Genomic DNA, 25,870 nt, shown 5'->3' with positions numbered 1-25,870 from the left:
ACTAGGCAAAAACACAATGCTTAACCCCAAACAAACTATTCAAGGTGGGTCCTCATAATTGAATGAGTGGATCTAGAGATATCACAAACTATTTCTCATTTCTAAGAAGAAATGTGGCTGTGAATGAAAACAAAACAAAACAAAACAAAACCAAAAACAAAAAGCAAATTGTGTGTTTTGTCTTGTTAAAGGATAGTTGCTAAAAGAGGGTATAATTATGACTCATAAACAGATATAAAATGACCCTGTGCCAAAGATCTTACTTAACTCATTAATTAAGAGAAAACCAGTTAAGTTCTTGTAACCTGTACAAAGGAAAATTCAAAGAACAAATGTGTATAGTCAGATAAGGAATGCCAAAATAAAATGGATCAATACTTAATTACATTCCACCAGATACAACTAATTTTCATTTCTATGGACAAAATAATTTGTATTACTATTAATTTTATATAACTCATTGAGTTGTAAAATAGCCAAATAACATTGAAAGGCAGAGACAACTGGAATGAGTGCCCATTTCAAAGTCTTTCATTAATTTTTCTGACACTGCAGACAGTCAAAAATTACTTATTAAACACTGATTATAGACAGTGCCAGAATAACTGAGAGGAAAAGAAAGTCATACACACTTAAGAAACTTAAAATACACTTGATAAAATGAGGGTAATGCCTAAAATAGATCTTTTGGAATTCTGATAGATCCTTTGAAGTTCCTTTCTTCCTTACTTCTTTCCATAAATATTTATGGAGCACCTACTATTGATATATTGTTCGTAGGTACTTTCTAGGCATTAGGTTTGACATGTGAAAGAGAGAGAGGTTCTTCTCTCCAGGGTGATTTCCCTCTGGCAGGGAATGTAAACAATTAACAGGCAATTACAAAATCCAGGTTAAAGGGAGCCTGGGTGACTCAGTCTGTTAAGTATCTGCCTTTGGCTCAGGTCATGATCTCAGGGTCCTGGGATCAAGCCCCAAGTTGGGCTCCTTAATCAGTGGGGAGCCTGCTTCTCCCTTTCTCTCTGCCTGCCATTCTCCCTGCTTCTTTCTCTGTCAAATAGATAAGCAAAATCTTTTTTTAAAAAAATTCCACATGATTGGGGCGCCTGGGTGGCTCAGTGGGTTAAAGCCTCTGCCTTCAGCTCGGGTCCGGATCCCAGGGATCAAGCCCTTCATCCAGCTCCTTGCTCAGCGGGGAGCCTGCTTCACCTCCTTCTCTCTCTGCCTGCCTCTCTGCCTGCTTGTGATCTCCGTCTGTCAAATAAATAAATAAAAATCTTTAAAAAAAAAATCCACGTGAATATTCCTTTTATCACCTTGACATTACAATTCTTCAAAATTCTCAAAACCAATGACCTTCACCTTCATGCCACAGAAGTTCTCCACCTATGGTATACTCCAGAGAGTATAACGTGCAGGTTCTGGTGTCAGGTGGATGACACTGTCTTCCAATCTTTTGGGATACACTGCTAGAGTTAAATTTACTACCACTCCACTTTATAGATAAGAAAACTGGGGCTGAGAGATAAGAAACATGATATATCAAAGTCATGTGTAAAATTAATGCAAGAACCAGCCCCTACAATCAGGGTATCTTGATATAGGCTTCTATTTTATTTACGCCCATAAATTATAAAGGGCAGCATGATAGCATGATTTGAGGGGCATTCAGAATCCCTGCATCAACCTTTGTTTTTTTTTTAATAGAGAAGAAGAATGAGCTCTGGCTAAATAGTGGGCTGGGTTCAGCAATTAGCCCATTTGCCAGCTGGGTAAACATTGGCAAGTAACAACCTCTCTTTACTTCAATTTTTCTGTTGGTGAATGGGAATAATAGCAGTTTCCACAGGGCTGGTCTGTAAGAAATAAATGAGTTCGTATTTGCAAAGAACTCAGAAAAGTTCCTGGTACTTAGTTAGCACTAAATAAATACTTACAGAATAAAAATAAGCAAGAAATAGGGCAGACAGAGTTCTCATTTTAAAGTTAGCTAAACTTTGCTGAACCTCCAAAAGGAGTTCATGGACTGGTTCTTCAATCTGATAATGATAGAGCAGCTTGGACCGAATGGACCACATACTAAAGTTTTAAAATTTGAACAAAATTATTTAAGAAGAAAATCCATTTGGAGACACTAAAGACCAACCAAAAGCAGGTAGAAACTGGAAGAAAATCTACTCTGGTAAAACAGGAATTGCACCTGGTGACAATGGGGAATTTCTTGCCTGAGGAAAATTCCCAAACTGCACAGCAGCTTAAGGCAGCAGAATGCCAAAGTCTTAGGGCTCTGAAGGACAGGAGATCAGTGTTCAGGGACGGAGGAGCAAACAAAAAGCTATAGAAGAGAGTTTGGAAGGGAAGAACCATATAGGGAATGAGTCCCCAGATACGCACCCAATATTGACCTGAAAGTGTTGGCCAACCACTAAACTAACATTCACAGGAGAGACCACAGAGGAACTAGTAAAAACAAAAACTGCCCTGAAACAAAACAAAACCCGAATCTGAAAATCACAGATCTGAGGGAAATGTCAGCTACTGACTGCAGAGAGGAAAGAGTATGAGTTTGAGTCTGGAGCCAAGGTTAAGTGTTGACTAGAACAAAAATCACTCTATGTCTACTATAGAAGGAATCCAGTCAAAACCTGGTAGACATGCAAAGAAACAGAAACATGTGACCTATACTTAAGAACAAAAGTCAAGTCCAAATTGAAATGACATGAACAGTTTCATTAGGAGAAATAATTTTTTTGAAGTAACACATATAAATAAAAGGCAACACTTAACAAAAATTGCTCCCTGTTTCTCAGGCTTTCCTTGTTTTTACAATTTTGCTAATTTTGAGGAGTACTGGTCAGATATTGCAGGATGCCCCTCTATTAGAAATTAAGTTTTAGGGGCACCTGGTTGGCTCAGTGGATTAAGCCTCTGCCTTCGGCTCAGGTCATGATCTCAGGGTCCTGGGACAGAGCCCTGCGTCAGGCTCTCTGCTTGGCTGGGAGGGAGCCTGCTTCCCCCTCTCTCTCTCCCTGCCTCTCTGCCTACTTGTGATCTCTCTCTCTGTGTCAAATAAATAAAATAATAAAAAATCTTAAAAAAAAATTAAGTTTTAATCATGATAAGGCAAGGGTTATGGGCTTTGAGGAGAAAAACTGCCCAGACATTTTCTAGTTTTGTTTTACATTTAGGTCTATGATCCATTTTGGTGAAATGTGCAAGGTCTGTGTCTAGATTATTTTGTATGTGAATGTCTACTTGTCCCACTACCATTTTTTGAAAAGACTACCCTTTATCCCTTGAATTGTCTTTGCCCCTTTGTAAAAGATCAGCTGACAACATTTGTGTGGGTCTATTTCTTGGCTGTCTATACTCACCCATTGATCTATTTATGCTTTCACTGATACTATGCATAGTCTTGATTATTGTAGGTTTATAGTAAGTCTTGATGTTGGATGGTATCAGTTCTCCAATTTTATTCTTCTTTGGTACTATAGTGGCTATTCTGGGTCTTTGTCTTTCAATATAAACTTTAGAATCATTTTGCCAGTGTCCACAAAATAACATACTAATACTTCAATTGGGATTAAATTGAATCTATAGATAAAGTTGAGAACTGACATCTTAACAGTATTAAGCCTTCTTATTCATAAACATGAAATATCTCTCCATTTATTTAGATCTTTGATGTCTTTCTTTCTTTATTTATTTCTTTTTAAATTTTATTTGTCAGAGAGAAAGAGAGCACATGAGCACAAGCAGGGGGAGTGGCAGGTAGAGCAGGCAGAGGGAGAAGCAGGTTCCCTGCTGAGCAGTGACAGCCTGATGCAGGACTCCATCCCAGGACCCTGATGACCAGAGTCAAAGGCAGACGCTTAATCAGCTGAGTCACCCTGGCATCCCCGAATTCTTTCTTAAGAGTTTTGTAGTTTTTCTCATTTAGATATTTTGTTATCATATATTTTGTTATTTGTATGCCAAGTACTTCATTTTATTTATTTATTTTGGTGCTAATGGAAATGGAACTGTTTTTAAATTTCAAAGTCCACCTATTTGTTGCTGGTATATAGGACAGCAACTGACTTCGTGATTAGCCTTATGTCCTATGATCTTGTTATAATCACTTAGTTCCAGGATTGATTGATTGATTTTTAATTGTTTTTTAATTCATTGTGACTTTTTAGGCAGACAATTATATTATCTGCAAACCAGAACTGTTTTTATTCCCTCCTTCTAATCTATATAGTGCCTATCTCCTTTCCTTTTCTTATTGTACTTGTTATGACAAGGTAGTTGTCCGTCAACTAGGGTTGAGGGAGTTTTTTCATGAATGGGTGTAAGATTTTGTCAATTGTTTCTTCTGCATCATCAATATAACATTTTTCTTCCTTTGCCTGATGATGTGGTGGACTACATTAACTGATATTTGAGTTGAGCTGGCCTTAAATAACTAGAATACATTCTGCTTAGTTATGGTGTACAATTCTTTTTAAACATTGTTAGATCCCTTTTGCTAATACTTTGTTGAGAATTTTTGCATCTATGTTTATGAGAGATATTGGTCAGCAATCTTCTTTTTGTAATGCCATTATGTGGTTTTGATATCAGGATAATGCTGGCCTTTAGAATAAACTAAGAACTATTCCTTCTGCTGCTTATTTCTAAAAGAGAATGTAGAGCCTTGGTATCCTTTCTCCCTTAAATAGTTGGCGGAATTCATCAGTGAAAACAACTGGGCCTGGTACTTTCCTTTTTGAAGGTTATAAATTCTTGATACAATTTCTTTAACATAGGCCTATTTAGATGATCTATTCTCCTTGTAATGCATTTTGATAGTTTGTATTGAAGACAATTAGAATATGTCACCCTAAAACACGCCTCTTTGACATACAGATTATTTTGAGATGAAGGCAAATAAGAAGCAGTAAACATAGGAAAAGCTCTCTCTATGCTCTTTTTTCTCCCTAAAGGCAGGGTATATATCTGCCTTTTTTGAAGATGAACCTAGACTCTGATCAGCCCAAAATGGCACCATAGGAGTCAGAAGAAAAACCCTACTCCATTAGTTTCCTCCCATGTATTTACCTTCCCACAGTTTGCCACACTGGAAGCCTAAAACTATTTTCCTTTGTCTTACCACTCCTCGAAAGATGTATTGTTCTTTGGTTATGATGCTATATAAGTCAGAGCTATATTAACTACTTCTTTAAGTTACTCATCTCTGAATTTTTCCCCTGTAAATATGAGGTACACATGTGAAAAAACTTACTGCTTTTCTCTTGTTAATCTGTGTTTTTGTTACAGTTGAGAAGCTAAAATGAGTAAATGTTTTTCCTCCCCTACAGTATTTTTCAAGTGATTGGTCAATTTTATCTACGTTATCAAAATTTGGGGGACAGAGTTGTTCATTATATTTATTATCCATGTAATGTCCATGATATCAGTAGTGATACCCCCTCTTTCATTCTGTTATTAGTAATTTTCATCATCTCTCTTTTCATGGTTACTCTGGCTAGAGGTTTATCAATCTTATTGCTCTTTTCAAAGAATCAGCTTTTATTTTATTTACAAGAACCTTCTTTATTAAACCACCATTTTCAATTTCAATTTGATATCTCCTTTAATTTTTATTATATCTGGTCCTTATTTGGATTAGGCTTATTATTATTATTCTTTCTATAGCTTCCTAATGTGGAAGTTTAAAATGATTTTAGATGTATCTTATTTTCAAAAATACATGCATTCAGTGCTATAAATTTCCTTCTATGCATTGTTTTTCCTATAATCACAGATTTTGAAAAGATGTATTTTTATTTTCATTTAGTTTAAAATATTTTAATATCTCTAAGTCACTTCTCTGATATGTTATTTATTTAGAAATATGTTGCTGAATCTATATTTGTATTGCTTTGATTGATTTCCAGTTTGATTCCATTTGGTCTGAGAACATAATTTGAATGACTTCTATTGTTTAAAAATTTAAGGTGTGGTTTATGGTCTAGAACATGACCTATTATGATGGATGTTCCATCAGCTTGAGAACATGTACAATGCTGTTATTGGAGAAAATATTCTATAAATATCAATTAGATGCAGTTCAATCTATTAGATGCAATCAATTAGATTGATGGTGCTGTTCAGTTCAATTATATCCTAATCGATTTTCTATTGGATCAATTACTGAAAAAGGGATGTTGAAGTTTCCAATCATAATTATGGATACCTATATTTCCTTGCAATTTTGTCAGTTTTGCTTTATGTATTTTAATGTTCTAAGAAGCAAACATGTTAAGCATTATTATGTCTTCTTAGAGAACTGAATGATTTATCATTATGTAATATCCTCTTTATTTCTGGTAATTTTCCATGTTCTTAAGTCTGAATTGTCTGAAATTAACAATAACTACTCCATCTTTTTTTTTTTTTTTGGATTAGTGTTATCATGGTGTGTCCTTTCATGTTCTTTAACTTATCTGTGTCTCTTTAATCAAAGTTGAGTTTCTTGTAGACAACATGGTTGGGCCTCGTGCTTTTATCTATCATAACAATCTCCATCATTTAATTGGTGTATTAAATGACTACTGATATAGGTGAATTAATACATACCAGGTTTTTAACTGTTTTCTATATATTACATCTGTTCTTTGCTCCTTTCTTAAAAATCTTTTTCTTCTGTTTTTAATTGAGCATTTCACATGATTTCATTTTTCTCTCTGTTAGCAAATAAATTATACTACTTTTCCTCCCGTTTTTTGTGGTTCCCCTACAGTGTACACTATTTACAGCTCATCTAATTTTACTTTTCAGATAACACTATTCCATTTCACAGGTTGCAGAGGTACCTTACAAGAATATTTCTGAATCCTCCCTCCCATGCCTTAGAACACTGCTGTGACTCATTTTACTTATCCACTTGCCATAATCATCTGTTACAATTACTATGTTGAATAATAGAAAAAATAATAGAAAAAAAGAAAAAATTATACACTTTATTTTCATTTATTTCTTCTCTGTTGCACTGGCCCTTCATGTAGATCTGAGTTTCTGTCCTATATCCTATTTCCTTTCCTCTGAAGGACTTCCTCAACAGTTCTTGCAGGGCAAATGTGTTGTTGATAAATTTCCTCAGCTTTTAGTTTTCTAAGTACTTATTTCTCTTTCACTTTTGAAGGAAAAGTTTGGTGAATACGGTATTTTAAGTTGGTGTTTTTTAATTCACTCAACATGTTAAATATTTTACACCAATCTCTTTTTTCCTTGTATGGTTTCTGGTTTATGCCACTGTAATTCTTATCACTGTTTATTTAGTGGTAACGTGTTTTGTTTTCCTGTGACTTCTTTCAAAATGTTCTCATCTTTGATTTCATGTCACTTGATATGTCTTTTGTGTTTGTGTGTGTGTGTGCGCGCGCGCACACATCCTGCTTATTGTTCTCTAAGTTTCCTGGATCTATAGTGGTTTTTCTGTCATTAATGTCAAAAATTTCAAAAACAAAACAAAACAAAAAATACCTCACGAGAAGTGAATTGGGGGAAACCGGAGGGGGAGACAAACCATAAGAGACTTTGGACTTAGAGAAACAAACTGAGGGTTTTGAGGGGAGAGGAGTAGGGGGTTAGGTGAGGCTTGTGGTGGGTATTATGGAAGGCACGTATTGTATGGGGCACTGGGTGTGGTACATAAACAATGAATTTTGGAACATTGAAAAAAATTAAATTAAATTAAATTAAAACAAACAAACAAAAAACCTCAGCCATTACTTCAAATATTTCTTCCGCTCTTTTATCTCTTCTTTAAGTATTCCAATTAGGCATATGTTCTATAACTTGTAATTGTCCCATAGTTCTTTGATACTCTGTTCTTTTATTACTCTTTTCTTATTTGTGTTTTAATTTGGGAAATTTTACTGATTTATCTCCAAGGACACTGATTCTTTCCTTGGCTATGCCCACTCTGATGAGCACATGAAGGGTATTCTTCATTTCTCTCATTGTTTTTGATTTCTAACATACCCTTTCAATTTTTACTTAGAGTTTCTATCTCTCGATTTACATTACTTATCTTTTCTTTCATGCTATCTTCTGCTCCCACTGGATCACTTCATATATTAATCAATGAATCATAGTTATTTTAAATTCCCTGTCTGATATTTCTAACATCTGTGCCGTATGAGTCTAGTTCTGAAGCTTGCTTTGTTTCTTCAGACCGTTCTTTTTCTTGCCTTTTAGAATACCTTGCAATTCCTTGCTGAAAACAGGTCACAATATACTGAGAAACAGGAATTGAAATAAACAGGCCTCTAGTGTGAGGCTTTATGTTGATCTAACAAGGAATTGGACTGTGCTGAAAGTTTACTATAGCTGTAGGTGACAAAGGCTTTGGTTTCTTCTAGTGTCTTCTAAGATACTCTCTTCTCTTTTTTGAGTGGGGGGTGGTTCTTTAAATGCAATTTCTTTCTTTTTTTAAAATTATGTTTTATTATGTTATGTTAGTCACCATACAGTACATCATTAGTTTCTGATGTAGTGTTGCAAGATTCATTGTTTATGTATAATACCCAGTGCTCCATGCAATACATGCCCTCCTTAATACCCATTTCTTAAATTAAGTCTGTGTCTTTCAGCTTTCTCATTTGTAATCCACTGTTAATATACCAATGACCTGTTGATTTGATGGTAAGGTATGGGAAGGGGAAGTGTTCTATAATCTCCTGATTTTATCTCAGGCTTTTAGTCCTTCTAGGGTCTTTTTAGAATATATGTCCCTGGGCTGTGACCTTCATAAATGTTTCTTAGTCTCTTTTTTCTTGTTTTAGGTAAGACAAGAACGCTAGAGGGGCTAAAGTTGGCTTATTGCTTTGCCTCTGGGTCAAATGAGGGTCTGATAAAGTATTTTCACTTAAGGTAAGAACGACAGCCCTTTGTCATGGAGTCCACTCTGGGAGTATTTCAAGTGGTTACTTTTCCCATGGGCATAATTCAAAATCATTAATTTTCCCTCTTCCTACACCCAAAAAATTTTTTTACCAGATCTATAACTAGAAAACCTGGTAGATTTCTGGAACTAAAACTCCCAAATTTGGGGTACCCCCTAAACCTGGGATGATAGTAGTTTCTCACTCTGGACCTTGTCCACAATAAGCCTCCAGGAATTCATCAAAATTACCATTTAAGTGCTTTTATCATTGGATCCAGTGGCTTCTGCTCCATGTAAGCTGGTTCTGGCCAAGATTCTCTGGTTCACCTGTCTCTCCAGATTTGAGGGTGGCAGTTGCTCTGTAACCTCAGTTCTCTAATGGGTCTTTTTTCAGCATTTTTGTCTTGTTGTAAGAATGAAAGTGATGATTTCTCAGCTCTCTGCTTGTCAGAACTGGAACCCAAAATGTACATCTTATATATATTTTAATCTGTACATTCTCCCTCAGTTTTTCTTCTTTCATAAATTTGTTGAAGGAAGTAGACTTCCACCTTCTAAACTTTGCTGATTGTCGCCCTCTGGGGTTTTTTCATACATTTTTCTGGCTCTTATATTTTCTGAGAACCTAAAGGCTGGACTTATGGCGAGACTATTTTAGAGGAGTGTTGTGTAGTTCTATTAGGAGACACATAATACCTAATAGTTTTTTAATTTTGTGACATTAGGACTGGGCAGTGGGTTTGCAGTTATCAGCCTGCTCCACCATTACAAAGCTCCCCATAAGCAATTCACCGAATAGTTTTAATAGCCACTGATGATCATGGCCCAAATCCATTATTTCTTTAGGAGTTCAATGGTGATATTCTAATTCTGCCACTGCTTCCATATTCACTGAAATTCTTTCAGAAAGTCCTTCCTTAATTAATTATTTGGCACCTTTAAATACTATTTGTACAAGAAATGTGATATAAATGCTTGTTTCACTTCATTTACCAGTTTTCAGAATAAAGTGTTGATTCCATAGCATATTCAAAGGTGACCAATAAGAGTTTTTGTGTACAAATACCATTAAGAACTAATGGATTTTAAGATACTTGATGTGTCTCAATCCATTATCATTATTATTCTTTTCATTGCAAATACCATCCCATCTTTGGCAACTGCAACCCTCTATTAGACATGAACCCACCTGTTACAATAACCCACTTGTCTTTCAATATGACAAGATATTCCAGACATATTTTATGCATTTCCTGGCCCAGAATTGGGCCATTTCTCCAAGGATCTCTACACTCTGTAAGCTCTACACTCTCACTACAAACCACAGTTTGAAATATCAGTGATGATGGACTGAAATTTGCTAATATTTGATACCATTCTGCTGGCTGTCTGTCCTTAACTATATATATAGGATGTTTATAAAGATAATAAATGTCATTACTGAAGATATTTCTGTAAAACAAAGGTTATGCCTCACTCAGTAACCTACTTGCTTCAAGTAACATTTCATATAACACAATTTCAGTGCACCAAAATAATATTTATCTATCTCTGAAAACTAACTTGGTATCTTCCCTTTCTGGCTGCCATTTATTTAAGTAACACTATTTATACTTCTGCAACAGTATTTCAGCTTTCATCCTCCATAATTGCACCCCTCTTTCCCCAATCCATTTAGATCTTATTCCCGTTTCAGTTCCAAAAAATACCTAACATTCACCCTACACACAATTGTCAATGAATGTGTGGAATTCTCAAATATGACTTCTATTTAGTACTTTTTTATCCCACTCATATTCTATTATTGTCCCACTAAGGATGATGCAGAGCCCACTCTTAGTATGTACACAGGAATAACCTGTGCTCCCCATGACCCAACGATTCTACTGGACCTCTTGAGCAGCACTTTTCAAACTTTACTCTAGGGGCACTTGGGTGACTCAGTGGGTTAAAGCCTCTGCCTTCCAATTGGGTCGTGATCCCAGAGTCCTGGGATCAAGTCCCGCATCGGGCTCTCTTCTCAGCAGGGAGCCTGCTTCCCCCTCTCTCTTTCTGCCTACCTCTCTACTTGTGATCTTTGTCAAATAAATAAATAAAATCCTTAAAAAAACAAAATAAAACAAAACACAACAACTTTATCCCCCGCATCTTGTTCAGATGCAATTCTGGTTCAGTAGGTCTGAGGTAGGGGCCAAGATTCTGCATTTCAAACAAGTTCTAGGTGTGCGGATGCTACTGGTCCTAGACCATGCTCTGAGAAGCAAGGTACTACTATGCTGGGGTCACATGCTCCTATATAGAGAAATTCCAAACACACACCTTTCTCCTTAATGTTACTCTTTGTTCATCTCTACTCTTAACCACCGGTGATCTTCCCCCTTACTTTGTCTAAAACAGACTGACAACATCAGGTGTGAACTTGGATAACTGACACACTACTGCTTTTTGAACAATGAGAAAGCTGTTGCATCACGTGGTAGTTTTAAAACACACTACAAATTATTTGGCGTTTCCTCTCTTCACAAAGGTAAGTCTAACTTCCCCCTACTCAAGCATGGATCAGCTTTAGACGCTTGCTTCTAAAGAACTGCAGAGAAAGTGACGCTGAGTGACTTCCAGTGCTAGGTCACAAAGGAAATAAATACAGCTTCTGCTTGCCTTTTTTTGGACCACGTACCTTTGGAAGTATCCTGAAGCTGCCATGCTAGAGAGACCACATAAATATGAAGACACCTGAGGAGCCTTAGCTATTCCATCCTAACTGTTTGAGTCTTCTAGCTCAGGTACCAGACATGTGAACAAGCAAGTCTTCAGATTATGCAAACCCCAGGCCACTGACTACAACTGCATGAGAGACCAAGAGCCAGAAACTCCATGCTGAACTACAAGCAACCCACAGAACTGTAAGAGATAATCATAAATGATCATTAATGTTATAAGTCACTGATGTGAGGTAGCTTGTTATATGTAACTGGAAGCATATCACTTTTGCCTTTTCTTCAACTGCCAAAAACTTCAGAGCCAAATATGATACTCAATTGCTTGAACTATATTAAACCTCATGATATCATACTTGTTTCTTCCTCCTTTCTGAGTCCTCAGTTTTTTTTTTACATTTGTTAACTTTATTATCCCCGTGTCCTTTTTTTATAAGCTGCCTCAAAATCAAATTCTTTTAGAAAACAGAGGAGGCTATTAATAAACAATAATTTTCTGTTTCTCACCCATTTCCCTGTATGTTCTTGTGTCTCAATTCATTTTCTTTCATTCCTTTATGTTGTCTTAGAGAAAAACAAATGTCCCATTTCTTTTCCTTTCTCTAGTATCTTTAATCTCTTGCCACCTGTCTTCTTGCTGTCTGATTTTAAGTGAACACAAAAGTCTTCAATCTTGAGAAAACCTTTTGTCTTTCACTCCTACCATGTTAATTACTTTTTTCATAGTCAATCTTCTTTTTTTTTTTTTAAAGATTTATTTAATTTATTTATTTGACAGAGAGAGAGATCACAAGCAGGCAGAGAGGCAGGCAGAGAAAGAGAGGAGGAAGCAGGCTCCCTGCTGAGCAGAGAGCCCGATGCGGGCCTCGATCCCAGGACCCTGAGATCATGACCTGAGCCGAAGGCAGCGGCTTAACCCACTGAGCCACCCAGGCGCCCCATAGTCAACCTTCTGAAGAATGTTTTACTTAAATTTTATCGCCATTTAAACTGAATTTTCACTTGTATATCAGCATGTGAAATTTAGTAACTTCTACAAGTAAACATGTGAGTAAGGTTGGGGCTTTAATTTCATGTAGAAAAAAGTCAATAAAGTGCTACTATTGTTGCACTTAAAAAAAAGTTTCTTGGTCAACATTCAAATTACTTCTGTCATTACTGCATTTATATATAGTGGACACTTTTTGCCTACCTATTCTTTAGCGATTTGTGAAAACACATTTTTTAAAAGACATTGTTAATTACATGTCCAACATTCATTCAGATAGAAGTAATTCTATGTATCTTCCACCTTTTGATCTAGTAGATTATCTTTGCAAAACAAAAGCCTGGTAATGACAGGAAACGTACCATTTTTCATTAATATTTAATTGCATTGTATGTACAATAATGTAATTCTCCCTCTTTGACACTGTTTTTGTGCACTCTGTACTAACGTCTCCTCATTCTTTACTGTGACATTTGTCCCCAGCACTGATGTGCACTAAATAGGAGTTCTGGTTGGGAACAGAGACTTGTTACTTAGAGTAGAAGATAGGATCTGAGCCAAACTTACTCCAGGATCGGAAATGTTTTACAACATCAATGAGAGTGGTGAAGATGATTTCCACAAGAATGTCAACAAGAATATACCATATCTAATAAGTGTATCCTATGAACCTCTGACTTTTAGAAGCTAATGATTTTTTGAAAATTCTATTTTTATAATTATCAATTCTCTTTTTAAAACCATTCAGTGGTTACTTATTTCCCTCAAAATAGAACCCAAACTCCTTGGCTTGGTTTATCTGTCCCATCCAGTCTCATCTTTGCCTCTTTATCCCTTTCATTCCATTTCTCAACTGACAGACAAGCTTATCTATGTTTCTGCCAAAGTAAGCTATTTGCTTTTCTACAGTTGCAACACATTGTTTAACCCTTTCCAGATGCTATTCTTTGTCTAGATTTCCATCTTCTATTCTTCCTACTCCAACCCTCTTCTTCCTACCACTTGTCTGATTATCATCTGCTACCACTCATTTCTCAACTGGGACATCAACCCTCCAGAAGGCCTATCTGACTGCCAACACCGGGCTTCAAGTGCCCTTTCTCAACATTCATACAGCATCCCATGACGTCACTATAACCACTATATTAGACTCATCTTCTCACATGTCTGAGGGAGAAATTATGCTTTTCTTTTCTGCTCACAGTGTATCTCCTGCACCCACAGAAACTAACATAACATCTGGGAATGCTACTCTTGTAATGAATGCCATGTGCTGAATGAAAACTGAACGTTCATTCCTTTCAATGTTTAAAAACAACACATTATATATACATTTGAAGATAGGTTTGATTTCCTAAACTGGTCAAAATTTACCTGGACTAAGTAGAGAAAAAAGCAAATAATCAAGTTTTAATAAAAGCACTTTTGAGGGTATAAACAATGTAACTTACCTTCCCTCTCCAAAAATGTATTTTTTTAAAAAGTCACTACAACAGAATGAGATTGGTTTTCTTATGTAGTTTTTGAAATGTCACTGAAAAATCATCCCAAAGGATTTAGAGTGGGAGGAATACATCTAAGGAGAATGAGATTACACCTTAAAGAAATTCTTTTGGGGGTGTCTAGGTGGCTCAGTGGGCTAAGCCTCTGACTTCGACTCAGGTCATGATCTCGGGGTCCTGGGATCGAGGCCCGCCTAGGGCTCTCTGCTCAGCAGGGAGCCTGCTTCCTCCTCTCTCTCTCTGCCTGCCTCTATACCTACTTGTGATCTCTCTCTCTCTGTCAAATAAATAAATAAATAAAATCTTAAAAAAAAAAAGATTAAAAAAAAAATAAAGAAACTCTTTGAATGGAACAATTTTCCTTTGGCTGTATAGAGAGCAGTCATGTACAAAAGTTGGTCTAGTGGGAAAAATCCCAGAATGGAGTTCTAAGCTATCTGTAGCTATGCACTAGCTGGGTATATGACCTTGGGGCAACTATTCCACCATGTATTTCCTTCCCTTTGGCAAAGAAATGAACTAACAGTGTTGCTTATATTCTGGGTAAGCAATGTGCTGCGGGCATTCTGGGTCCCTGGCACTAAATGCCAGAAGCAACCCCAGGCATGGGGGGTCGCAACTAAAAATGTCCCCAAGTGGCGTTACTGCTCCCAGCAGAGGACTACTGCTGCCTTATGATCTTTCCAGGTCCTTTGCTGTGTTATCATCATACAAAAGAAGCAGAGGCTTCTTAACTTCTTTAGTCTTTTATAGCCACTACTTTTATTTGTTTCCAGGAAAGGTTTTAGGAGGTTAAGCCAACTGGATTCCTTTTCTGAACATGAATCTTTCTCATTATTTGGCGCTGTTAGGATATCTGAAATTTTATCAATGCATTCTTAACCTGGTTTAAAAAAATGACATTTTAGGACTCTTGCACATACACTAGGTCCCTGAGACACACAAAATGTCTTAAGTGAGGTTTAGCTGTTATCTGGAAATGAGTGGAGAAGAAAGGACTAATCAATAATGAATATAGGCTAAATTGGGAAGATCTTGATAAGGTTTTGGGAATTAAAATATTTCCCTCTAAGGAAGAGAGATAAAGGTAGTAAGCACAGTGATCAATTAGTGTACAAGCTAAAAATACCTTAATCCACTGCTAAGGGAGACAAAAAACTTCAATACCTCTGGCCTTTCCTATGACACACAACGGAGAATTAATAATAAAAAGAGAGGGAGGGAGAGCAACTACTGGGGAGAAAAAAAAAAGAAGCACTAGAATCAAGAAGTTGATGGAGGAGAAATTCTTCCTAGGTGTCCACAATACCTGTCTGAAAAAATGCATCAAAGTCTACAACATAGCACTAAAGTCTTATGGATTGCTCATTGCTTTTTCCCCCCAAGAACCTAAAGTATAATAGATGTTCACTGCATATTTACTGAATGAACAATAAGAGCCTAAACATTTCCTGATTGTTTTATTTGAATGCACAACGACATGAGATAGCCCATTAGCACCATTGACTCATCAGCACAGGTTAATTTGATAAACTTGGTCACAATGCCCTTTCCAATGAAACGAGGTTTAGGCGAGGGAAGATGAGGAGTAAGTATGCTCTCAGGAAGTTAACAAGTTGATGTGAACAAATAAACTGGCCAAAAGCTCCCAAAGGGTTAGGCTCCCCAACTTTACCCACTTGATAAGTCTATCAGCAGCCAGACCTGTTAGTAAACCATTTTGGGCAGCATCACTTTGCAGTAACCAAGGAGATTTGAGATGCTCATTAATGTTATCTTGGGAATTCTAAATCAACAGGAGCAATGCATTTTAACAGAAGAAAAAGCCTATAAATCAATGGACTAAGCATAAACTTTAGAGTTAGGCAGATGAGGTATTAAATCCCACAGGAGGAGTATACATCACCATGTTTCCTTCCCCCATTTTAAATTCATCCCTCCTCCCCCCACTTCAGGAATAGACACATTCCATTGGAAGGAGCGAATCAGATAGATTAGGTAAAACACTTCAGGATACAGAACACTTAGTTTATCTTTGTACTTAGTTTTCACTTTGATGAAAAATAAATAATATATACAATCATCTCAAAAAAGCAGAACTCCACTCGTGTCTTATGTATCTTCCCATACCTGGAATCAAGTATGTATTTGTAAGTACCGTCATGACTTATTATCACATCTTTAACATAGCTGCTTTCCCTTTGGGATACTAATTAGTGATGTAGAGAGCCATACTATAACCCCGGGAACATGTGATCATTCCACCTCATCATCAACTGAAGTTACACCACTACTGAAAAATTACAGTTGTATGGTCTTGAGCACGTTATTTATTTATTTATTTATAAAGATTTTAGTTATTTATTTGACAGAGAGAGATCACAAGTAGGCAGAGAGGCAGGCGGAGTGAGAGAGGGAAGCAAGCTCCCTGCTGAGCAGAGAGCCTGATGTGGGACTGGATCCTAGGACCCTGAGATCATGACCTGAGCCGAAGGCAGTGGCTTAACCCACTGAGCCACCCAGGCACCCGAGCAAGTTACTTAATTTCTGCAAGTCTCCTTATTTTAAAAGTCAGGGGTGGGGTGGGAGGTTACAGTAGTAACATATAGAGCTTAGTAGGTGTTAAGTCCTACTCTGAACACTTTCTAATGTATTACTTAATCTTCATAACCTTCCTGGGAGATAATCACTATTATCCTCATTCTATAGAAGAGGAAACCTGGGGTCTAGAGGGATTAAATCCATTGTCCAAAGCTACATGGCTTTTAAGTGGGGTAGCTTGGATTCAACTCCAGACTGTCTTGTTGCAAGGTCGAAGTTCTTAGTCACTGAGTTACAGCTGGTTTTTTATTTTTTGGGTTTTTGGGATTTTTGGTTTTGTTTTGTTTGGGGTTTTTTTTGCTTACTTCCAATATTCCATACAGCAACCTTTATAACCAGATCTGTTAATGTGCTTTAAAATCTTAACAATGGCTCCATCCTGCTGTTGGGAAAGTAACCAAATTTGTATTAGCAACTAAAAGTTCTGAATGATACCTGCCTGCTTCTCCAGCCTCACTTACACTGCACAGTCTACTTGTTAACACTCCCTCAGATGCTTTCTCTGACTTTTTTCACATATATGATATATGGAATATATCACATATCATAATATGTATCACATACATGAAGTCATATATATGACATATGGTATCTATCTCATATGTGTGAAAAATTTTAAATTATATATGTTTTATATTATATATTATATAATCTTTCAGTAATAATCAAATCATACCAAACCCTTCTTTTTTTTTAACTCAGAAATGTATCATGAGGAATGCCTGAGTGGCTTAGTCAGTTGAGGGGCTGACTCTTAGCTTCAGCTCAGGTTATGATCTAAGGGTCCTAGGACAGAGCCCTGAATCAGGCTCCGTGCTCAGCAGGGATTCTGTTTAAGGATTCTCTCCCTGTCTCCCTTTGCTCCTCCCCTCACTCATGCTTTTTCTCCTTCTCCAAAAGAAATAAATAAGTCTTTAAGGGGAAAAAAAAATGTATCATGAACAGCTTTTCAAGCCAATAATATAATTTTGCAGTATCATTTTTGCTACACCACAATTTACTTCATCTCAAGTCAGAGAGTCATAAACAAATTTTTATTATGATAAAAAATGCTGCATTGAGAGGTTTATGGTTAAAGCTTTGTACAATTCTTAGTCTCTTAGGAAATTTTAAAAAATTAAGTTGGTGGTTCAAAGAGCATATGCATTTTTGAAGCATACTGTGCCTATTGCTAACTGCTCTCCAAAAACACACATCAATATCTGCTAACACTACAAATATAAGAGCACATGTCTTCCTAGTATAATATATTTTATTTTGGTCAGGTTGATTGGCAAAACAAACACCCAGCTAGAATACTATTCCAACTTGCATATCTTTAAATATTAATGGAATTGAGGAAGTTTTCATGTACCTACTGGATATCTGTACTCTGAGTAAAATGCCTATTTATTCACTTTGACCATTTTTAAAATTGGAGTATTTGTTTTACTTGTTTATAGCCCCTCATTTGTTTACCATCAGATATATGTTTAGCAACTATACAATTTTCTGAACACTATGCTATATGTGGGAATATAATTCAGTTTATGATCAACCAACTTTTATAATCTCCTTGAGGTCAATCCAACTTTGGTCTCTAATCCAGGCTCAAGGCCAATATTACACATTTTAGATTTTTTCATTTAGTAGCATTTTTAGCTACTGCTACGGACTACACGTTTGTTTCCTTTACAAATTCATATGTTGATACCTAATGCCCAAATCAATGGTCTCTGGGATGTGATTAGGTCATAAGGGTGCAGCTCATGAACAGAATTTGTACTCATAAAGGAGACCCAGTAGAAATTCCTAACACTTTCTACCATGTGAGGTTACAGCTAAAAGGCAAGGCTTATGCACTAGGAAGTGAGCCCTCACATGGCACTGAATGTGCCAACACCATGATCTTGGATCTTCCAACCTCCTGAACTGTGAGAAATTAATGTCTGTTGTTTATAAGCCACATAGTCATGGGTATTTCTTAGAGGAGCCCAAGTAGACTAAGAAAGATACCAACAACATTTCTGTTGTTGATTGCTGCCTTAAATATCAATCATTTTATTATGGTCCTGAATTTAGGGTTGACTGGGCTCGGAAGGATAATTCTACTGCTTTTGCTTGTGATCCCTCACAAGGATGCCATCAGATGTTGTCTCCAGTTGGAGTCATTTAGAGAGTGGAATTGGCCCTCTCTTCCTCTCACTATAGCATCAGATCTCAGAGCCTCTCCTTTCCACATGGCTTCTCCAGGTGGTCTCTTCATGTAGCTCTCCAGAAAAGTAATTATACTGCTTCCACAGAAGCTCAGTATCCTCCAAAGCACAGTAAGTGGAAGTTTCTTAAGGCTTGGTGGGCTTCTTCTTAAGGTTTAGGTCAAAACTGACATAGCAGCACTTCTGCCACCTTCTATTAGTTAAAAAATCAGAGTTGGGCCATATTCAAGAGGGTGGGAAATATATATACTCTGGCTCAAAGGAGGAGTGACAGAATGTGCTGCCATATTTAGTCCATTGTAGATCATAATGGTTTTACCATGACTTGAAAGTACTTTTCCAAGTTTGCATTTGCCTTTTAAGTTTGCTTATAAAAGGTCTGATGCATAGTTGATTTTAAATTTTATACACAGTAAAATTTAGCAGTATTTTTCATCAGTATGATTTCAGCTTCTGGTCCATTTACAGAATGCTTTTCTCAAATGAAAAACAAATAAAAATATTATCTTGGTTTGTGTGGGGCATGGAAGTAAATGGGTGGATGGAATACAAATGAACTTTCGTTGTTTGGACAGTATTTTTGTATTCTTTAAAGATACTAAATGAGGGGCGCCTGGGTGGCTCAGTGGGTTAAGCCGCTGCCTTCGGCTCAGGTCATGATCTCAGGGTCCTGGGATCGAGTCCCGCATCAGGCTCTCTGCTCAGCAGGGAGCCTGCTTCCTTCTCTCTCTCTGCCTGCCTCTCTGCCTATTTGTGGTCTCTCTCTGTCAAATAAATAAATAAAAATCTTAAAAAAAAGATACTAAATGATTATGATTTTTATGTCTCCATCCTAAAAATAGAACAAAAAGAAGGTATATAAAGAGAAGGAGGAGAAGATGAAAAAGTAGAAGAGGTGGAAGAGGAAGAAATCTGACAAAGAACAGCCACACCAGTTTTTAAATATTTACTACTATCTAACTCAGAAAATTCTGCAGCTACATTGTTCTAACTTCTAAATTTTTAGTTCACTGAGAATTTACTTTGTAAGATGTGAGTTAGGATCCATCTTTAATATTTCTACAAGTGGCTAACTAGTAATATATGTTTATTTATTCATTTTATTATTCAATAGATTTTATTAAGTACCTACTATGTGCTAAGTACTCTGGTTGTAACTGAATGTGTTGTTAGTGAAAGAAACTGATTGAGTTACTACCATTATAGATCTTATAATAACCCAATGAGGAGAAACAAGTAAATAAAGAAATGGATGTATAATTACAGTTTTGGCATGTGCCATTAAGGAAAAAAACGGGACAACCATGTCTTAACTAAATAGAATTTAAATAAGAAGAAGAAAAAAAAAAAAAAACCTAGCCATGGAATAAATAGTATATTAGAGGAAAAGAAGAGCAGATAGGTGACCTGGAGGAAAAAGTAATGGAAAGCTATCAAGATGAACAGAAGGAAGAAAAAAAAAATAAAAAAGAAATGAAAATAGACCTAGAGACACTATCAAGTGTAGTAATATTTGCATTATAGTGTTCCCAGAAGGAGAAGAGAGAGAAAAGGTGGAAGAAAATTTATTTGAAGAAATAATAACTGAAAACTGCCTGAATCTGGGGAAGGAAACAGAAATCTAGATCCAGGAAGCACAGACAGCCCCCAAACAAAATCAACTGAAGGAGGTCCACACCAAGCCATACAGTTATTAAAATGGCAGAAAGTAATGATAAAGAGAGAATTTTAAAAGCAACAGAGGTGCCTGGGTGGCTTAGTTGGTTAAGTGTCTGCCTTCAGCTCTGGTCTTGATCCTCCAGTCCTGGGATTGAGTTCAGAGTCAGACTCTCTGCTCAGCAGAGTCTGCTTTTCCCACTCCCTCTGTCTCTCTCCCGCCTCTCCTCTCTTTCCCTCTCCCTCATGCACTCAAATAAATAAATAAAATCTTTTAAAAAATCAACAAAAGAAAAGGAAACACTATACGCTAACTATGCTCAAATTAGAACTTTTAAAATATACACTTTTTAACATTGGTTTAATTTAAACAAACTTTTTCATTCTCTGTTTCTTTATTAAATATAGTATCTTAAAGGGCACCTGAGCAGCTCAGTTGATTGAGCAGCTGGCTCTTGACTTTGGCTCGGATCATAATCTCAAGGTCCTGGGATAGAGCCTTGGGTCGGGGTCCACACTCAGTAGTGAGGGAGTCTGCCTAAGGATTCTATCTCCCTCTCCCTCTGCCCCTCCCTCTCTCTCTCAAATAAATAAATCTTTAAAAATAAATTAATTAAATAAATAAATATAGTATCTCAATCTTCCTTAATGGATTCAGTTCCTCCTCCCCCGAGAATATTTTATTTGAAATTTTATTCTATCCCCTGAATTGTCTGTTTCTTCCTTTTCCCTTTTCCACTTGGTATGTTTTAATCTCTTTCATGTTCGAGGCTTTCTATAGAACTCTGATGATCTTTTGTTTTCCATTAAAAAGTGAAAGATACTAAAATCTAACTGGACACCGTGCATAAGGTTTGGATTTGTCAAGTCCTGACGTTCATAGTCAGATGGGTACTCACTGATTTACTTGAGAAACTTGCACGTGTCATTTTCTTACAGTCTTTTTACAGAATCATTCAATTTTATTTCGAGACAATGTTTCTAGTGTTCTGCATGAAGTTATATACCTAGCTGTCACCATTCTTACCCTTGATGGCATTAAAGCACGGGATCCCATTTAATAAGCAGATTTTGTCCTAAGCCCCCTATTTTTCAGGACTCATCTGTTAGTTGGGCAGAGTCTGGAATTGTTCTTTTTCTTTTGTTTGGATGGGGTTGGGTTGTTCAGACAGGTAAACAAACTTAATGAGAAATTTATCATGGATAGAAACAGAACCCTGGGAAAACATTAAAAGTGGGTGAGAATAACTTCTTCTTGAGGGCTCAGATGAGGGTGCAAAGAGGAATAATCACTAAATCTGGGTTTCGAATTAAGAAGAGGCAAATTGATCGAAATGTGTGGAGGCAGGGATGGACAGAAAAGTATTTACAAGAAGTGTCTGTACAATATCAAGGAAATTTGGAAGAACATGATCCATTTGTATAGAGGTTCAACACTATAATGTTGGGTCAGGGTGGAGAGCCAGCTTTTCATCTGGTTTAAAGAAAAACTTTTTTTTTTTTTTTAGTATCTAAGCCCTTTATCTTTTAAATGCTAAATTTAAATGTTTGTTTGCTTAACTCGATCTGTACTAATCAATTTATTTCATTAGTTATTTATTCAACTCCTCATATCTAATGACATATCATTTAACGACTCTGCTCCTCAATGTTCTCATCTATAAAGTAGAGACAGTATCTGCCTGCATCAGTCAGGGTTTTTTGTTGTGTGTAAGAGAGCAATAACTGGTAATCCACACAGAAAAGGATTTTTTTTTCAAAGATTTTATTTATTTATTTGACATACAGAGATCACAAGTAGGCAGAGAGGCAGGGAGAGAGAGAGAGGAGTAAGCAGGCTCCCCGCGGAGCAGAGAGCCCAATGTGGGGCTCGATCCCAGGACCCTGGGATCATGACCTGAGCCGAAGGCAGAGGCTTTAACCCACTGAGCCACCCAGGTGCCCCCAGAAAAGGATTTTGTAAAAGGATATCAGCTCTCTCTCAAAAATGAAAAACTAAGGTTAGATATTATGCAGTTCTGATAAAACCCAAAGTCACACTGCAGCACTTTCCCATGAAAGCATCACTGCCACCAGCACTAGGCACAGACCTTGATGACTGCATCGCTGGTCACTGGATGCTGCTGTGAGAAGCCCTGCCCTGCTGCCACCTCCTGCATCAGGATGTATCTTGTCTGGGCCATGAATCTGTCTGGCCCAGCCAAAGGCATGTGTCCATGCCAATGTATAATGGAGAACCAAATGGTATGGAATGGCCCTGTTTTACAGCTTCTTCAGAAAGACATAGGGTCAGGGCACCTGGGTGGCTCAGTCAGTTAAGTGTCTGCCTTTGGCTGAGCTCATGATCCCAGGGTTCTGGGATAGAGCCCCACATTGGGTTCCATGCTCAGCTGGGAGCCTGCTTCTCTCTCTGCCCTCTCCCCTGCTGGTGCTCTCTCTCTCTCTCTTTCTCCTTCTGTCTGAAATAAATAAATAAAATCTAAAAAAAAGAAAAAGAAAGATATAGGCTCTGCCTCATAAGGAGGGTGGGATTCTTCAAACATAGGAAATAGGACAAATACTAGATAGGTAAGAAGAAACACAAATGTTCACATAGATTAGGCTATCAAATGGTTTTGGAAGATGTACACATTATAACGAAAAAAAATCACACAACTCTAAATAAATGCCTGATCTAAAGATGCTAACTCTAAAAATGGCTTCAGCTCTTCAATGGCTATTCGCAGAAGACCTTAGTCCTTAACCACATGGACCTTTCTATAGAGTTGCTTGAATATCCTAACAAAATGTTAGCTGGCTTCTTCCAGAAAGTGATCCAAGGGACTGTGAGAATAAGGTGAAAATTACAACATCATTTTGTGATTTACATTTGACATTTACTCTCCATCATTCCTAGCACGTTCTATTTGTTAGAAGCCAGTCACTAAATACAGCCAAAACTCAAGCGGAGGGTAATTAGGATCCACCAAAGAGAGGAATATCATAGAAGTTTCAAACATGTATTAAAGCCATCACAGGTATTTTTTATTACTTCACAGAATTAGCCAAACAAATTTCTTTACACATTCTTTCTATTTATATTCATATTCATATTATAATATGTCAGAGAATCTATTCTGATCTGAAGTTAAATTACCACAGACCCACCAGGGACATTCATTTTACCTAGTAAAAAATCTTTCAGTGCTTAAAAAAGAGAGAGTGTTGCACTAGATAGCATCTTATCACCAAAGAAACACATTTCAACTGTAAATGAAATATTTGTCCTTTCATTCAAACACCTAAATCCTACAGTATAAAGATTAACAGACATTAGTGCCTGGCTATTCTTATTGATGTGGTGGGAGAAAAGGGAATTTTGTAATTCTCACTTTTCTGAGGGCACAAAAATCTTCTAGGGACACAAATTTAAATGTTTTTGGTGGTCAAACAGTTAATTAAAAGGAGAAGTCTATAGGGAATAGTGAGGACCTGAATTAAAATTCAGCTAAAAACAAACAAAACAACAATATCAGGCTAGCCGAAGAAAATACCTTAAGTCCTCAGTATGGCTCTTCCTCTTCCTGCTGATTCTATAAGGTCTAACTTACTTTTTTTTTTTTTTTTTTTTTTTTTTTTTTTTTTTTAAGAAATTCTGCTTCTGAATTCATTAGTTTTGGGGCCGAAAAAGATCTTGGTCTATCTAATCCAACTTCTCCATTCTACAGACAGAAAGCTAAGGAAGGGCACTTTTACTTTCAGGACCCCTTTCTTCATAAACAATATTAAAAATTATATTTTACAAGATCAAATAAAAAATTAGACTGAAGTAAGGAGACTTCATCCAAAATGATGTTATAAGGGACAACTGCAATAGGGAGAATGCTTTAACCCTTAGATTGGCAAGCCTTTCCAAAGTTAGATGAAAAATGTCTTTTTTGTTCTCCTAAGAGAGGGATGAATAATGCTGGAAAGAACAGGAAGTGGGGAAGTGGGATGAGCCAGAGTGGCATGATCTTGTAGTGAAAAAGAGAAAGTTTTACCCAGAAGTCAGCATATTTTCAAGCTGGTAAGCAGGATTTTATGCTGGTTCAGGCTGAGAGTAGGTCAAAGTTTAGGGCCTGGGAGAAAAAGAGACGACTAACCGAAACTTGATCAAATCAAGGTAGTAGGTAGTTTGCCCAGACTGGTTAGTGAACACAAACAGTGCAGCAAATCACTCGCAATGCAAAGAATGGGAATTTGGAGGACATGCGTCCAGCCTCGTCATAGATAAATAAGGTAAGTCTTATCAGTAAGGTAAGTCTTAAAAGTCATTGGGAAAGGAAGAGTTTTTGTAGTAAACCATCTCCCATTTTCTGGAAAGTAAAGACGTGGGGAAGGGTACTTGTACTTTTTTCCAGGATTACAGATTTTGGGAAGTTCAACACTGTCAATGATAACATTGTCCTGAAGATCACTAAATTAATATTATATATTCTTAATACTTTATTTAAAGTTATTTTTTCCTTTTTTTTTTTTTTCCATTTTCACAGGTCCTAAAAATATCAAGTGCCCTTATTTGAGACTTAGCATGGTTGAGGGCCTTTTAAAACCACTGAGCTAGTTACAGCAGAGCTGATAAGAGGAACCATACCTGCACCTCTATGAAGACTGCAGGAGAAGGTTCCCTTCAAGAGAGAAAATGAAAGACTCGTGGATAGTGATAAGGATGGGGATATTAACTCTGAAGTAGAATCCTGCAGACTTAGAAGGTAAGGATAGGGAAGAAAAGTTTAAGAATTGGGGTGTGGGGGCGACTGGGTGGCTCAGTGGGTTAAAGCCTCTGCAGGGAGCCTGCTTCCTCCTCTCTCTCTGCCTGCCTCTCTGCCTACTTGTGATCTCTGTCAAATAAATAAATAAAATCTTAAAAAAAAAAAAAAGAACTGGGGTCTGAAGGCACCTTAACATTCAACTATTAGATGCATGTCATCAGCCCCCAATATTTATTTATTTTAAAAAATTAAAGTATAATTGCCATACTAGTGTCTTATTAGCTTCAGGTGTACATACAGTGATTTGATATTTTTATACATTACAAAATGATGTCCACAAGTCCAGTCACCAAGTGCATCATACACAGTTATTGCAATATTACGGACTATATTCTCTATGGGGCACATTACATCCCCACGACTTATTAATTTTATAACGTTTGTACCTTTAAATCCCCTTCATCTATTTCTTTCAACACCTAATCCCTCCCTGCTCTGGTAACCAAGAGTTTCCTGTATCTATGACCTGTTCGTTTATGTTTGTTCATTGGTATTTAAGATTCC

The 25,870-nt window shown here is 36.9% G+C and overlaps 1 protein-coding gene across 2 annotated transcripts in view; it reads left to right on the top strand.

Moving 5' to 3' along the window:
- Nucleotides 1–24,512: 24,512 nt before the first annotated feature.
- Nucleotides 24,513–25,870, top strand: part of WDR72 (WD repeat domain 72) — a 215,771-nt gene continuing 214,413 nt past the window's right edge. Inside the window, exons 1-2 of one of the 2 annotated variants that reach the window (XM_032343781.1) lie at nucleotides 24,513–24,851; nucleotides 25,088–25,306. The gene's annotated coding sequence lies outside the window, so the exon portion shown is untranslated. Of the gene's footprint in view, nucleotides 24,852–25,059; nucleotides 25,307–25,870 lie in introns of those variants that run through there. The other variant, XM_032343782.1, reaches the window with a different exon arrangement.

The sequence above is a fragment of the Mustela erminea genome, chromosome 5, assembly GCF_009829155.1.
Source record: "Mustela erminea isolate mMusErm1 chromosome 5, mMusErm1.Pri, whole genome shotgun sequence".
NCBI lineage: Eukaryota > Metazoa > Chordata > Mammalia > Carnivora > Mustelidae > Mustela > Mustela erminea.
This window is presented reverse-complemented; position numbering and strand designations above follow the sequence as displayed.